This window comes from Culex pipiens, chromosome 2, assembly GCF_016801865.2.
Source record: "Culex pipiens pallens isolate TS chromosome 2, TS_CPP_V2, whole genome shotgun sequence".
NCBI lineage: Eukaryota > Metazoa > Arthropoda > Insecta > Diptera > Culicidae > Culex > Culex pipiens.
The window spans coordinates 69,504,481-69,520,066 of record NC_068938.1 but is presented as its reverse complement, the minus strand read 5'-3'; the positions used below and the strand labels follow the sequence as shown (position 1 = coordinate 69,520,066).

The following is a 15,586-nucleotide window of genomic DNA, read 5'->3' as shown; positions in this document are numbered from 1 at the left end:
CAGTCAAGGATGCCTATTTGGAGTTGGGAGACTGGATTTATGGTGATTTGTCAACAAATAACATTATTTATGTTAATTTTTCGAAAGGTGTACAAACTTTTTTTGCACCTTTTTTATTTTCGTAATAGTATTTGTTATATAACTTTTTATAGAAATCATCTTTTCATGAGTTTTTTGTAGCAAAATGTTTGGCATGAGTTTCTGAACAAAACGTAGTACTAGGTTCCTGTCAAACTTTACATTTTTTACATGTTTCATCACATAATGTGCATAGTGCCCAAGGGGTGTAAATACTTTTTTTACATACTGTAAATAAAAAAAAACAGGAAACTGAAAAAAGTGACGAGAATAGGTTGAAAAGCTTTTCCTATACTGAGTCAAATTCAGCAGTTGGTTTTTTTGAAATTCACATTGTTTTGCCACTTTCATAGCCAAAATTGAGGTAATTTTACATCATTAAAGTGGTTACATTACAACTTCGAATTTTAAAACTTCCAAATTTTCACAATTTCTAAATGTGTATGACGTTGAATTGAACTAAACGCACCAAAACGTTCATATTTTATCAACGATTTCATTTCTTCATATTGGACACTAAATCCTTTTCCAAAATCTGGTCATTTGCATAATCAACAATAGATTTTAAAAACAATGTTTCCGCCCGGGCTCGAACCGGGGACCTTCCGCGTGTGAAGCGGACGTGATAACCACTACACTACGGAAACTGATGAATTTAGTAATTTAAAACAAGTTTGTCTGAAACCCACAAATCATGTGGAAGCATAAGGTTAAAATAGAAAATAAAATTACAGGAATTGAAAAACTGTTGAATACAACAATTTGAAAAAGTAACTTTTATTTACTGATTTTTATTACCTTTTATGCCAATCAAAAATGTAATTTGTTGTTGTTTTTATGTTGAGTTGAACATTTTCCACTACCTAAAAACACTTGTTTCCGTAGTGTAGTGGTTATCACGTCCGCTTTACACGCGGAAGGTCCCCGGTTCGAGCCCGGGTGGAAACATCATTTTTGGGCTGAGTTGTTGACCATACTTTGAAATAAAAACCTTACACCTTTTTTTTTGTTCATAGCTTATTTTTTTTAGGTCCTATTAGGTGCTGCGACCAGGTTGGGACCAAGGATCAGTTTAATATATAATAAAAACAAAAATAACTCCTTATACTCCTTACTTCGAGATCATGTAACTGACGAAGGTTACTTGCAAAAGCATCCTGGTGTAAGGGTTGTAATTGATTGAGCCTGAATGCATGCAAAAAACATATCAAAGCAATGCTTTTTGTCGTTAGTTTCCTGACATTTCCGAAAGTGATCGAAAGTCATGGTTTTGATTTACGACATCTAAGCAGGATCTGTTGAGGTTATATGAGCATCAATCCTTTTTTGCATCTACCATTTTTTTGTGTTTAACTTTACAGCTTTTTTTCCAAACTTGATATTTTATCAATAAGGACTTATGGGATCTCAAACTGGGCCAAATGGAATAAATTCGTTCAACCAGTTCCTAGATATTTGACTGTAATTTGACAGAAAATGATTCTGAGTAGATATTAGGTATGTCATTTTGCGAGTCATATTATAGCCTTTTCTCAATAAGAAAGGCAAAACATTCAAATTCTCTTACATGATACGTAATCAAATCGTTAGTAAAAAATGTTTCCGCCCGGGATCGAACCGGGGTATTTTAAGGTTTAATTCTTCTTTGAAATAGGAATGTAGTAAACTATTTGAACAAGTGTTTAGTAATAACTTTTAACTTCCGTTAAGGCCTACTAAATCTCATTTATGAATAACAGATAAAACTCCAATTCAAGCCAACAATTACCACCAACATTTTCCCAAATCTTCTTTTTTCTCGCAAACAAAAATTTGTTATTTCCCACCACCAGCTGGCTGTCTTCGCCAGGAAGGACATTATTTTGAAAACTTCTTCTTGAAGACTGAGTCGCTCGCTCTCTACGTGATGTCCTGGCGTCTTGGGGCAAAATGCAAAGCCCCTGTAAAACTTAGACGCCCTCGGTCTAAGCACGGTCGCTCTCAAGACGATGCCGCCTCACAGACACATGAGGTGGGGGTCAGAGTGAAAGATTATAAGAAAATTAGACACGAATGATATATTTACCTCAAGCCCGGGGTCCGGAAGTTGGCCGGGATTTTGCGAAGAATGGCGAGCAGCAAACTTCCATTATTTTGTCAGAAACGAAGGAACCGTCCGACCAGCCAAGATTACGAGAAATTAGGAAGTTGGCATTTCCTTATTTTTATTAATTATGATTAGCGAGAGGGGCTTCGTTATGGGGGCGAATGATTTACGACCTTAGACGGGGAGGCGTCCAAAAAGGAACGGACTTTTCTCCAGTGGAAGCACTTTTCCGTGTTTCACGTCGCTGAGTTGGTCGAAGATTTGCGCCCTCCTGACACCGCACCGGAAGTTGCATTAGCAAATGGCGATTGGAACAGCATAATAATCGCTGGTTGGCTGGTTCCTTCATCTTTTGCTTGCCGAAGAAGGAAAAGCTATTTCTGTAAGAATTTGAGCTGAGGTGAAAGCGATAATCTTGATAATACACGATTTTCATCTTTCGTTGAGGAAAAATTGCTTTCTTACAATGGCTTGTTGGACGTCAACCAGACTCGAAATGCTAGTTAAAATTTGTCTAATGTGATGTATTACATTTTCTTAAACTTTAACTTTACTTTGAACATTGTATTGAAATCAACTTAAATTTTGGTGAGTGAAAGTTCGAGCACAAATTTACGATTCTTTTCCAAAATAGAGCAAAGAAACCATTTGCAACAAGTGTAGTAAAAGTAATTACACTGCCATCAATTTGCAATTCACCTCACACAAAGCCAAGGATAATCTCAATTTTCATTCAATGCGTTATCAATCAGGATGGGATCGCTCTGACTGGTAAACCGCACCCATCATCTCCAAAGTATCACTTCAGCAGCTATTGCCCGATACATCCATCGTGTGAGGACTTTCTTATCAATTTGAATATACATATAACACTGATGGTGATACAGTGACGACGAGAAGTGCTGGAGAATCGGTTGCCACCCCCATCCCGATCCTTCTGGTCCAATTTAATACGTTTCCTACCCGGGGCAAAATCGACCCAGATAAGCCGGATTAGAACCGGCATCCATTGAAGGTGAGTGATGAGTTTGGTCCCTGAGCCGTGATGCACGTTGACTGATTGAACGGATCGATTCGATGATGTCTTGACTGGCAACGAATTCACTGTCGTATGAAGCTGGGCCATCACTTGGAAGAATGATTCGACCTTACAAGTACAAAAAAAACTTAACCAGGAAAATCACGAAGCATTTCATAAAAATCTGTTTCCGCCTGGGATCGAACCGGGGGCCTTCCGCGTGTTAGGCGGATGTGATAACCACTACACCACGGAAACGGTTGTTTATACTATTTCTATGGACAAACAATTTTGTTTGAACTCCTTTGTGTCATTATTTTTTAAATCATAATTTAAAAAAAAAATACATCAAACGATCTAAAATCAACCGTTTCCGTGGTGTAGTGGTTATCACATCCGCCTAACACGCGGAAGGCCCCCGGTTCGATCCCGGGCGGAAACAGATTTTTTAAACAATTTTGTGGCAGTTGAAATATTTGTGTAGTCAAAATTTCTGCAGAAGCACATTTGCATAACCAACGGCGGCTTTCAAAAATTATGTTTCCGCCCGGGCTCGAACCGGGGACCTTCCGCGTGTGAAGCGGACGTGATAACCACTACACTACGGAAACAGTTGACTTTGTCATCTAAAATTTGTTCACCCAATTCAAGTGGTCCAAAAGATAACAAATGCATTTATATCTTTTTTTTTTTGTAAAACAAATTTTTAAGGTGCAATGTTTTCAAGATGAATCCACCTGACACAATTCACATAGGGAAAAATGGTCCAAAATATAACAAATGCATTTATATATTATTTTTTTCGTAAAACAAATTTTTAAGGTGCAATATTTTCAAGATAAATCCACCTTAAATTTAATTTTATAAACGTTTGCATTTCTTCATTTTTATTTTGAATTGTATTTTTTTCGAACGGTCTGAACATTTTCTTTCTTTGTCTTAGAAACATTGAAGTTTGGAACTCTAGCTGCTGAATGCTGAAATTTGTATGAACCAATCTCACCTTCAGATCAATGTAAACCCTGATAAGCAAAATAAAAGTAAGAAAATACAAAATAATATTACGTGATTATTAGGGTTAGTGAAATTTCACGATTTCGCGGACAGCGTGAAATCCGCGAAATTTGGCTTTTTCCGCGAAATCCCGTGAATTTTTTTGTATGTGTGAAAATGTAACAATTTTCTCAAAATAATTTATCAAACTCGAAAGGAATAAAAAATAATCTCATGAACTACTGTAGAATTGAGTGAGTGAATATCCTGGTTTAAAAATTGATATAGGGTTTGTGATTTTTGACGATTTCATGGACGGCGTAAAATTCGTGAAATTTATCAATTTTCTCAAATCATTTATTTTGAATAACAACTTAATAAATATTTCATCCAAAAAGACTTTTTAAGTAAATTTTATTTGTTTTCAATTAAAAAGCTTGAATATATATGTATGTCAAGCTGAATTTAGTAATAGTTGCATTCGCTGTATTAAAATTTTTACCGCTATTTTATTTCAAAGGTTTATTTTTGAAAAATAATAAAAGAATCAAGCTTGGTTTTATTCAAAATAAAATGAAGAGTATTTTAATCTTTGGAATCACATTTTAAAAACAAATCAATTATTTTTTGGGCCTGTTTAATTTTAACGATATTTGTTTATTTTGGAGCATAATTCCCGTGAAAGTAAAAAAAATCTACTTTTATTGTTTTCTTTTATCTATCACTTAGAATAAAAATTTCGATTTTGTTATAAATCTGTATATAAATTTGTTATAAATCTGTATATAAATTGATTTTAATTGAGTTTTTGAAAAGTGAGCTAAAACTCTAAAAAAATATGTTGAATTGGCTAAATGTTGCAGAAAATTCAATTTATTTTACTCATTTTGACTGGACAACATTGTTAAATCTTGCTTTGATATGAAATTCATTAAAATGTAAAGAGATATAACAAAAGCAAATTTGTGAAAACATTTTAGCATTATTAGTCGAATATTAAAAGAGCAGTTCAGTAAATGAGAATACGCGTGCCCTACGTATATATAAAAAATCCATAAACTAGGAGTTTTTTTTTTTTAAATTGGGAGAGTTTTTTATGGGTCGCATTCAAGTTTAGTGATTTTTTTTAGTTTATTGAAGAATAATATATAATGAAGCGTTAAAAAAGAGTATCTGTGATTTAAACAAAGGATTTTAAATATTATTTTAACATTTTTTAAGTTCCGCGAAATTTGCGTGTAATTTGATGTTTTTAAATTGAGGTCCCCGTGAAATTTGCAATTTTCAAGCGTGAAAAATCACTAAGCCTAATCAGTGATTATCATCCAATTGGCCTTTTTTAAAGATCAAACTTCCAATTCAATCAATTTGTCTTGAAAACGGTGTACTTTATTAAAATTTCCTGATGGGACCATCCATAAAATACGTGGACACTTTTTAGAAATCTCAGAACGGACCCGCCCCCCCCCCCCCTCGGGGGCAATTTCCATACAAAACTATTTTCCCCAAAGTACTATTTGATTTCAAATACAACAACAATGAAGTTTACAAATTTCCAACCTTTATTTTGAAACTAAAAAATGATTTAAAAAAAATCAATTCAAATAGCAAGGGAATTGTACATCTTTTTTTTATTTTTTTATGCGAACCTCACATTTAAGTTAAACCTTTCAGCAGTCGGGATATTATACTATCTGAACATTTTTTAAGCGAATGAACTAACTTTTTGATTGATTGAAAAATCTGATGCTATATATGATATTTTGGTCATTTGCATAACCGACGAAAGTTTTCTAAAATGATGAAGAACTTAATCAGGAAAATCACGAAGCTTTTCATAAAAAACATGTTTCCGCCCGAGATCGAACCGTGGACCTCCCGCGTGTGAAGCGGACGTGATAACCACTACACTACGGAAACAGTTGACTTAACATCTTTGAAAGTTACTGACTCAATTCAAAAGATAACGAATAATAAATTAATGTCCTGCTTACTTCCTATTATGTTATTTGTTAATAGATTTCAGTTGAAAACGATTTTTATGAGCAGTAATCAAAAGTCAAAATGCCGATATGCCAACATTAGAGGCACGATGGAATTAAATTCTGTTTTCCATTATATGTTAAACCAGCCATTCTGTACTTTTTTCATTTTACGTTTTACATTTTTATCACTATTTGTTCAATGACAATGTATTTATATGAATTATTTAAAACTTAAAACAAATTTTTTAAGTGTACTGTTTTCTGGATAAATTCTTCTAAACTTTGATTTTTTTTGATGTTTTTGCATTTTTTTTTTTGTTGGTGGTTTCAATGATTGCTTGAATCTAAAATCTTCTATTTTTCTCAAAATTTGTCTAAGAAACGTTGAAAATTTATATTCTTGTTGCTGATATAAAGGCAAAAAAAAAATAAACGAAACATGTTTTTTGGTTCTCATCCAAATAGCAAAATTTGAAAAATAAATCATTAGGGCACTATTGAAAAAATGACCAACTTCAAAATTTTTGCAAAAATCAAACTTTAGACCTGAAATTTATCTTCAAAGTGGTGCACGTCTTTTAAATTTCTTCAGTGTACTGTTTGATTTAATATCCGATTCTGCATCTTAAAAAAAAACCAATAAAAAAATCGATCTTTATGTTAAAGTTTTCCTTAAATTATTATTTGACATATGGCAACGCTATCAATAAAAATGGCCTTTGCTCTGGTCTGGACACTGGTTCGCAAACATTTTTTTTAAATCTACAAAATTAAACTGAAGAATTCAACTTTTTATTACAGGATGGTTCATTATCTCATTACTGTCGCTATAAAAATTGTTTCCGCCCGGGATCGAACCGGGGGCCTTCCGCGTGTTAGGCGGATGTGATAACCACTACACCACGGAAACAGATGTTTATTTTTACAATCAATTTAGATCAAATCCCATAATAACTGTGATTTTTAGAATCGATTTACTTAAAAGTGCTTGCCAAAAATCTAGTTGTTCCATTCCCACAAGCCCAACTCATGTCGGGAAACTTCCACGAAACACATTCTACCTGAGCAGCAACCTTATCCGAAATGTCGTCCACTCATTAACCACCCGAGCCCGATGCTTCCAGGAAATTTCATCCCTTCGGGGGTGGATTGTCACACGGGTCTCTCGTGGCGACCTTGCATCCCCCGTGTGCAGCATCCGCTATGAAGCATGAAGGCAAAATTCAAAAAAAAAAAAATCTTTGTGCTCTGCGTGTGTTGAGAATTGATCCTTTTTTTCGTTGCTCTCCTCCAAGTCTACTCCGAGCGGAAACCATCCTTCAAACCAACATAATTTATGAATCAATCGGCAAGTACTGACAAAGTGGACCAAAAAGTTCCAGGTAGATCCAGCATCCATCAGCATTACTCTGGTCTTTTTTTTTGGGACTCGACACATTGATTCTGGGCGGGCAACCGACGGAGGACGAAAGATTAAAATTCATCAACCCATCTAATGGCGAACGCCCACACATTCTTGATTAACACAAAAATCTTACCAAAAAAAAATCAGGAATTCATGACCGCGGTTGGCATTTTTGTAACTATTTTTGATTGCGTGCAGAAGGTATGGAGCGGAACCACGAAACTGTGTGTTTGGTCCGGCCAGACTGCATGGCATCAGCCAGTGATAGAACCATCAACAGAGAGGAAGACGTGAGACAAGATGGATGGAAGATGAGTTATGATGATATTTGCTGGGTACTTGCGTCTCATGCCCCAAACGTAGTCCTCGAACGAAACATGAAAGAAAAGGGTTCTCCCTTAAAGTTTCGTTGCTTTTAAGCGTGATGAAATCGGAGGCTTAATGGTTGTAATAGAAGGGAGGGACACCGCGGTGAAATTAATCATGCTGCAAAGGTTGTGGAGGTTGTTAATGAAGGTTGAAAATGTCAAAACTTTACCAGGTTTGGACACTTCCCTGATTGATAGCAATTTAAATCGGTGCTACGTGCCAAAACAAACTGAATTGACACGACTCAGGAAAAAAACATAACTTTACATTCGTTGTAACAACAGTTTAATTAAAAAAAAATGAAATTAGTTTTCTGGTGTAATTTTGTAGCATATCTTACGACTTTGAACCTCAATCCCTGGCGATTAATGCGCGCAACCAATCGTGAGCTTGGGGAAATATACCCATTTTAAGCCTAATAAGCGGTCATGTTTGAATGATGCTGGATAATATTGGGCGTTCCTTGAAATTTACTAGAACCAAGTACATAAACGAGTAGAGCAACTATTTGTGAACATTTCTGTTTATTTTCACTTTTATTAAAAGTTGTGCTATTCCTTTACAAGCATTTAAACAAAATATTTCCCAAATGCATTCTAATCAGACGAGAATGCATTGCATTTTTCAATTTTCAGCTTAAGAAATTGCTATCAAACGTGTCTTTGAAGTTGTGTATACGAAAAATGCAACACGATTTTGATGACATTGATTTTAAGCAATTGAATCAATGAGCAACAAAGTACAATTGATCTGTCATAACCAATCTGAATCTGAACGCTCTGAGCTGATCAGAGATGAGAGAGAGAGCCGAAGAGAGAGTATTCAATAGCAATTGGTGTGGTGGTAGGGTATTTTAACCATTAGTGGACCCCCTAGTAGAGCCGAAGCACATTTTTCACAAATTTTCAATATTTTAAGCACTTTTTCATAACCCTTTATACAAAACAATGAAATCTGAAGTCTTTTGAACAATTTTGACTATTTGTTTCATCAGTTATTTGTTTTTGAGCAGATAAAAAGCCATTTGAAAAAAATGTTTTTTTGCCTTGTTATGGACCCCCTTTTCCTATAGTGGACCCGGGTCCATAATCCGATTGTGGACCCGGGTCCACTATAGGCAAACTGTTATTTTGATACCAAATTTAACCGATATTTGATGTTTTGATGCATGGTGTAGGTCTAATGATAGCTATAATGAATAAAAGATGGATTTTGCTCACTTTTCATCATAAACAAATATGTTTTGTTAACAAATTTGGCTTTTAACATGAGAAAAAACTAACAGACATTTAAACACATTTATTTCCGAAAAAGATCAGAGAAAACATTTCAAAAACCACTATAAACATAATCATAATTAAAAAAAGTAATATTGATGCAATTTTTTTCCATATAAATTACATAAATGGTTGACAAACTAAATAATAGATTTGTTTACAGTTGCGGATAAAACCACGCATGTTTATTTAAAAAATGTTTTGTTATTGATTTATTATTATAAAATATCATTTCAAACTGCAATTATGATGCTTCAGTTAAGTGCAATTAACTATAGTTTTGATAAATTATAAATTCTTACAGCTTCAGCATTTTTGGTACTTTTAACATGAAAACAGCTATATTTATACTCATAATTGAAAAAAAATATGCTTTTAGGTTGAAAACAACAAGCATTTATTGCATGTTTTAGAAAAACTTTTGCTTGAATACACAGTTTTCTCCATTTTTGAAGGTTAAATTAACAGGGGTCCACTTTTGGAAAAGTTTGGATTTCGTTGTCCTATATTGGACCCCCCTTATTTTTGCTCGAAAATGGCAGTTCTTCGCTTTATTTTAGTAAAGATCCTTAAACTTACATTATTTCGATTTGCAGAAGTTAAATAATCAGTCGAAAAATGATTGGATGGTTAATTCAATCATAAAATATAAATGCAGTTTTGTTGTGAAAATGCTAGTGGCCATGGCTGATTTCAGATGTCGAACTCAATACACTTATTTTGGTAAAAAGGACAATTCAATGTCAGTCAACATTGTTTTAAATGATGCTGGACATGCCAAATAAATGATTTGTAGACAACAACACGCTTGAAATTGTGATTTTATTGAATTTTTCATCAAAAACCCTTCAGAGGGTCCACTATAGGGAAGGGGTCCACTAATGGATAACGTACCCTATCGACCGGTTGGAAATCTTCAGAGTAGATTTGCGTCGCGTTTTATATGTGGGTAATTCTCTACCAACTCACACGAAATCGGGAAAAGTTGCCCCGACCCCTCTTCGATTTGCGTGAAACTTTGTCCTAAGGGGTAACTTTTGTCCCTGATCACGAATCCGAGTTCCGTTTTTTGATATCTCGTGACGGAGGGGAGGTACGACCCCTTCCATTTTTGAACATGCGAAAAAAGAGGTGTTTTTCAATAATTTGCAGCCTGAAACGGTGATGAGATAGAAATTTGGTGTCAAAGGGACTTTTATGTAAAATTAGACGCCCGATTTGATGGCGTACTCAGAATTCCGAAAAAAACGTATTTTTCATCGAAAAAAACACTAAAAAAGTTTTAAAAATTCTCCCATTTTCCGTTACTTGACTGTAAAAATTTTTGGAACATGTCATTTACTGGGAAATTTAATGTACTTTTCGAATCTACATTGACTCAGAAGGGTTATTTTTTCATTTAGAACAAAAAATTTCATTTTAAAATTTCGTGTTTTTTCTAACTTTGCAGGGTTATTTTTTAGAGTGTAACAATGTTCTACAAAGTTGTAGAGCAGACAATTACAAAAAATTTAATATGCAGACATAAGGGGTTTGCTCATAAACATCACGAGTTATCGCGATTTTACGAAAAAAAAGTTTTGAAAAAGTTACTTTTTGCGTTTCTCTTTGTTTCGTCGTCCGTGTCTGTCGCGGGTGACCATGAACGGCCACGATCGATGACGACCAACTTTTTCAAAACTTTTTTCCGTAAAATCGTGATAACTCGTGATGTTTATAAGCAAACCCATGTTTATATATCAAAATTTTTGTAATTGTCTGCTCTACAACTTTGTAGAACATTGTTACACTCTAAAAAATAACCCTGCAAAGTTAGAAAAAACACGAAATTTTAAAATGAAAAATTTTGTTCTAAATGAAAAAATGACCCTTCTGGGACAATGTAGATTCGAAAAGTACATTAAATTTCCCATAAAATGACATGTTCCAAAATTTTTTTACAGTCGAGTAACGGAAAATGGGAGAATTTTTAAAACTTTTTTAGTGTTTTTTTCGATGAAAAATACGTTTATTCGGAATTCTGAGTACGCCATCAAATTGGGCGTCTAATTTTACACAAAAGTCCCTTTGACACCAAATTTCTATCTCATCACCGTTTCAGGCTGCAAATTATTGAAAAACACCTCTTTTTTCACATGTTCAAAAATGGAAGGGGTCGTACCGCCCCTCCGCCACGAGATATCAAAAAACGGACCTCGGATTCGTGATCAGGGACAAAAGTTACCCCTTAGGACAAAGTTTCACGCAAATCGAAGAGGGGTCGGGGCAACTGCTGTGTGAGTTGGCGGAGAATTACCCATGTGTTTACAAACAAGGTTGCCGGGTTGCCGGATATATCTGAGAATCCCCGTCTTTTTGTGTCAGCCATTCTGGAAGATTTATTATTACCTGTTTCATATTTTGACAGATTTTACATTTTCTATAGCGCAAAAATGATCAAGATCCCAAAAATATGGTGTCTTAGGGAAAGTTTTTTTAAATTTAGTGAAGATCTTAGTTCCGAGAATTGGTAAAAATTTAATTGTTACTTCGCCTTTCAAGGGTAAAAAACTACAACAGCTGATTTTCTCCGCTCATTTTGACGATTTTTTCCATACAAACTTCAAGCGATTAGAGGGAGAGGTTCTGCTGGTCAGATTGAACTCAAATTAGGAATTTAGCCTAGTGATGGGTTAATCTTTGATTTCAGGGGGTAGCCCTGAGTTAGTCCGGATTTGAACCACCCAAGTGTCCAATACCTCCTGGCGTGAGGAAAATGATGGGAATGTATAGGGGTAATTCTCCGCCAACTCACACAGCAGTTGCCCCGACCCCTCTTCGATTTGCGTGAAACTTTGTCCTAAGGGGTAACTTTTGTCCCTGATCACGAATCCGAGGTCCGTTTTTTGATATCTCGTGACGGAGGGGCGGTACGACCCCTTCCATTTTTGAACATGCGAAAAAAGAGGTGTTTTTCAATAATTTGCAGCCTGAAACGGTGATGAGATAGAAATTTGGTGTCAAAGGGACTTTTATGTAAAATTAGACGCCCGATTTGATGGCGTACTCAGAATTCCGAAAAAACGTATTTTTCATCGAAAAAAACACTAAAAAAGTTTTAAAAATTCTCCCATTTTCCGTTACTCGACTGTAAAAAATTTTGGAACATGTCATTTTATGGGAAATTTAATGTACTTTTCGAATCTACATTGTCCCAGAAGGGTCATTTTTTCATTTAGAACAAAATTTTTCATTTTAAAATTTCGTGTTTTTTCTAACTTTGCAGGGTTATTTTTTAGAGTGTAACAATGTTCTACAAAGTTGTAGAGCAGACAATTACAAAAATTTTAATATATATACATAAGGGTTTTGCTTATAAACATCACAAGTTATCACGATTTTACGAAAAAAAGTTTTAAAAAAGTTGGTCGTCATCGATCATGGCCGTTCATGGTCACCCGCGACAGACACGGACGACGAAACAAAGAGAAACGCAAAAAGTAACTTTTTCAAAACTTTTTTTCGTAAAATCGCGATAACTTGTGATGTTTATAAGCAAACCCCTTATGTCTATATATCAAATTTTTTGTAATTGTCTGCTCTACAACTTTGTAGAACATTGTTACACTCTAAAAAATAACCCTGCAAAGTTAGAAAAAACACGAAATTTTAAAATGAAAAATTTTGTTCTAAATGAAAAAATGACCCTTCTGGGACAATGTAGATTCGAAAAGTACATTAAATTTCCCATAAAATGACATGTTTCAAAATTTTTTACAGTCGAGTAACGGAAAATGGGAGAATTTTTAAAACTTTTTTAGTGTTTTTTTCGATGAAAAATACGTATTTTCGGAATTCTGAGTACGCCATCAAATCGGGCGTCTAATTTTACATAAAAGTCCCTTTGACACCAAATTTCTATCTCATCACCGTTTCAGGCTGCAAATTATTGAAAAACACATCTTTTTTCGCATGTTCAAAAATGGAAGGGGTCGTACCGCCCCTCCGTCACGAGATATCAAAAAACGGACCTCGGATTCGTGATCAGGGACAAAAGTTACCCCTTAGGACAAAGTTTCACGCAAATCGAAGAGGGGTCGGGGCAACTTTTCCCGATTTCGTGTGAGTTGGTAGAGAATTACCCATAGTTTAAATCAAATTTGGGTTCATCAGGCCATTTCAAATTTTATTTGAAGTTTTTGTCAACGCCTGAAAAAAATCCATGAAGCTTCATTGATAAACTCTCAATTTATTTTGTTATTTATAAATTATATAAAAATAAACCGTACAGTGATCCAAACAGCTCTCAAACCCTGCATAGCTTATCAACAAACGCAACAGTATCGGATTTATTCAACTCACAATAGAATGCACTTTAGGCACCTTTCGAGCACGTGTCTACTGTACGAGGTCCTCGCAAAAGCTCCCGGACAAGAGCATCAAGTGCCATTAGAGATATGGGATTTAGTATTCACAGGACGGTTTCGTCGCTGGCGATAGTCCGTGTTCCCGGTAACTGGACCTAGCCGGTGGCCAGTCCAAGAAGCGCCCAAGAGGAAATGCGTTAAATGTGTAACGGACTTTCGAACACACAAACACTCAGTCGGTCCGATATCCTGAAGCTGGGTTGGCTGATCGCCACCACCATATGGCCATCACCGGTACCGGGTCCGTTATTGACCAGGGAGTTGTAAAATTCCATCTGAAATGGACTTTTTCAGATTGCTCACAAAGGCGTAAGTGAACACGAACCGGAACGTTTTGTTTGGATCCATCTTCTGCACTCCTCGCACACCATCCGGCTGACACCTTTCACTCACCATTTTGGCATGGTGGTCACTTAATTCGATACTGAGCTAATAATCTAATTTAAATTGATCAGAAAATTAGTAAAATTCTCTGTTAAAAACAAAACAAAAAATCAAATCCAAGAGAGCCCAAACTAGAATACTTTTTCCAAAATTTGCCAAATTCCGTCACCATGCAATTTCAGCCGGCATTCAATCAATGTGCACATTACGTTACGCCGAAGGGGGGTCTCCCCCAGTGGAATTAGATTAAATCCCCGTGGCAGCAGGCGGAAGGGGCAATCTGCTGGGGGGACCGGATTCCGGACCTGCCCAGCGTTTATCGCAGTTTATCGCTATTCAAACAACATTGTTAATAGAGAGTTGTTTGTAATACTTTGAAATAGTTAAAAACTCTTTATGATAGTTGTAACTTATGTTCAATGGTCTGATAAGCTGAACTGTAGGCCCCAAATTTTCTTTTTTTCGTTTTGTAAAATATCTGTTTCCGTGGTGTAGTGGTTATCACATCCGCCTAACACGCGGAAGGCCCCCGGTTCGATCCCGGGCGGAAACACATTTTTGTGTTTTTGTTATTTTTAATACAGTCCAGACTTGATTATTTAAAATTCATCCGAAGTTCCAAAAAAACTTCGGATAATCGAAATCATGAATTAGCATTCATAACACCTAATTCGAGTTTAGCTACCTCTGATTGCCAGTGTCATTACCAAATGAATTCACTTCAATATTTCTTCCAGACTTTCCTTTTGACGGGTGCGACAACGGTTTGCTATGATACCGGTTTTTCTATGCGCACCATTTCTCGTCACGAAAAAAACCCGACACAGCTCGGTAGCTTGATCGGTGCACCGAAACCAAAGTTTGGTGTGACGGCGGTGTGGATCGGGTACACAAAACTGACATGGTTTCTGCGCCTACCACACGGGAGAAGTTTAGAACTCTTCATGCCTAGCAAGCCAGCCGAAAACATCACTTCTTAATGGTGTGGTTGTCAAAGGCACTGCATTAGTATTTTAAAGGTTCTTGGTTCGAATCTCGACAGTTATTATTTTATTTTTTTGAATGTTTTTATCTATTCAGAATAATTCTTTAGGAATAGAATTTCGTAGTGGCATGAAATATAAACTCTAACTTCTAGTGCATATAATCCTGAAATAGGCATTTTCTGCCTGCATAATACAGAACGTTTTCTCTATTCCACTACAAAAATCCATTCAATTTTTAACCCTTTGACTAGTGCGTCGCAGGTTCGAAGAAGTTTTTTTTAATGTATGTAATCACTAATTTTGATAATAAAAATTGAAAAAAAAACCTCAAAAATATTTGAGTCAGGATTGAACCAGGAACCTCGTGATTTAGAGACGGAGATCACAACCGCCAGGCCACCCCGAAGATGTGAATGATGGCTAACAAACCTCAATCAAAACAATGTCGCCTCCGGTTTACTTGGATCAACCATTCTGTTGAGTTGCATCCTTGGTATACAGTTTGGGTGCACCGGTGGTGTACCAAGGTGCTTTCGGTACAGTTGCTATGGTGTGACAATAAACAGCTCGGTTTGGTTTCTAGAGTGACACGAAAACCG

General features: G+C 35.7%; 8 non-coding genes across 8 annotated transcripts; 3 read left to right on the top strand and 5 right to left on the bottom strand.

Annotated features, from left to right (window-relative positions):
* Nucleotides 1–652: 652 nt before the first annotated feature.
* On the bottom strand, nt 653–725 carry Trnav-cac (transfer RNA valine (anticodon CAC)). The gene has a single exon. It is a non-coding gene; the product is annotated as a tRNA-Val (tRNA).
* Nucleotides 726–953: 228 nt separating this feature from the next.
* Nucleotides 954–1,026, top strand: Trnav-uac (transfer RNA valine (anticodon UAC)). Its single transcript has one exon. It is a non-coding gene; the product is annotated as a tRNA-Val (tRNA).
* Nucleotides 1,027–3,367: 2,341 nt separating this feature from the next.
* On the bottom strand, nt 3,368–3,440 carry Trnav-aac (transfer RNA valine (anticodon AAC)). The gene has a single exon. It is a non-coding gene; the product is annotated as a tRNA-Val (tRNA).
* Nucleotides 3,441–3,551: 111 nt separating this feature from the next.
* Nucleotides 3,552–3,624, top strand: Trnav-aac (transfer RNA valine (anticodon AAC)). The gene has a single exon. It is a non-coding gene; the product is annotated as a tRNA-Val (tRNA).
* Nucleotides 3,625–3,720: 96 nt separating this feature from the next.
* Nucleotides 3,721–3,793, bottom strand: Trnav-cac (transfer RNA valine (anticodon CAC)). The gene has a single exon. It is a non-coding gene; the product is annotated as a tRNA-Val (tRNA).
* Nucleotides 3,794–6,022: 2,229 nt separating this feature from the next.
* Nucleotides 6,023–6,095, bottom strand: Trnav-cac (transfer RNA valine (anticodon CAC)). Its single transcript has one exon. It is a non-coding gene; the product is annotated as a tRNA-Val (tRNA).
* A 902-nt stretch (nt 6,096–6,997) lies between these two features.
* On the bottom strand, nt 6,998–7,070 carry Trnav-aac (transfer RNA valine (anticodon AAC)). The gene has a single exon. It is a non-coding gene; the product is annotated as a tRNA-Val (tRNA).
* A 7,411-nt stretch (nt 7,071–14,481) lies between these two features.
* Trnav-aac (transfer RNA valine (anticodon AAC)) lies at nt 14,482–14,554 on the top strand. Its single transcript has one exon. It is a non-coding gene; the product is annotated as a tRNA-Val (tRNA).
* The last annotated feature ends 1,032 nt before the right edge of the window (nt 14,555–15,586 follow it).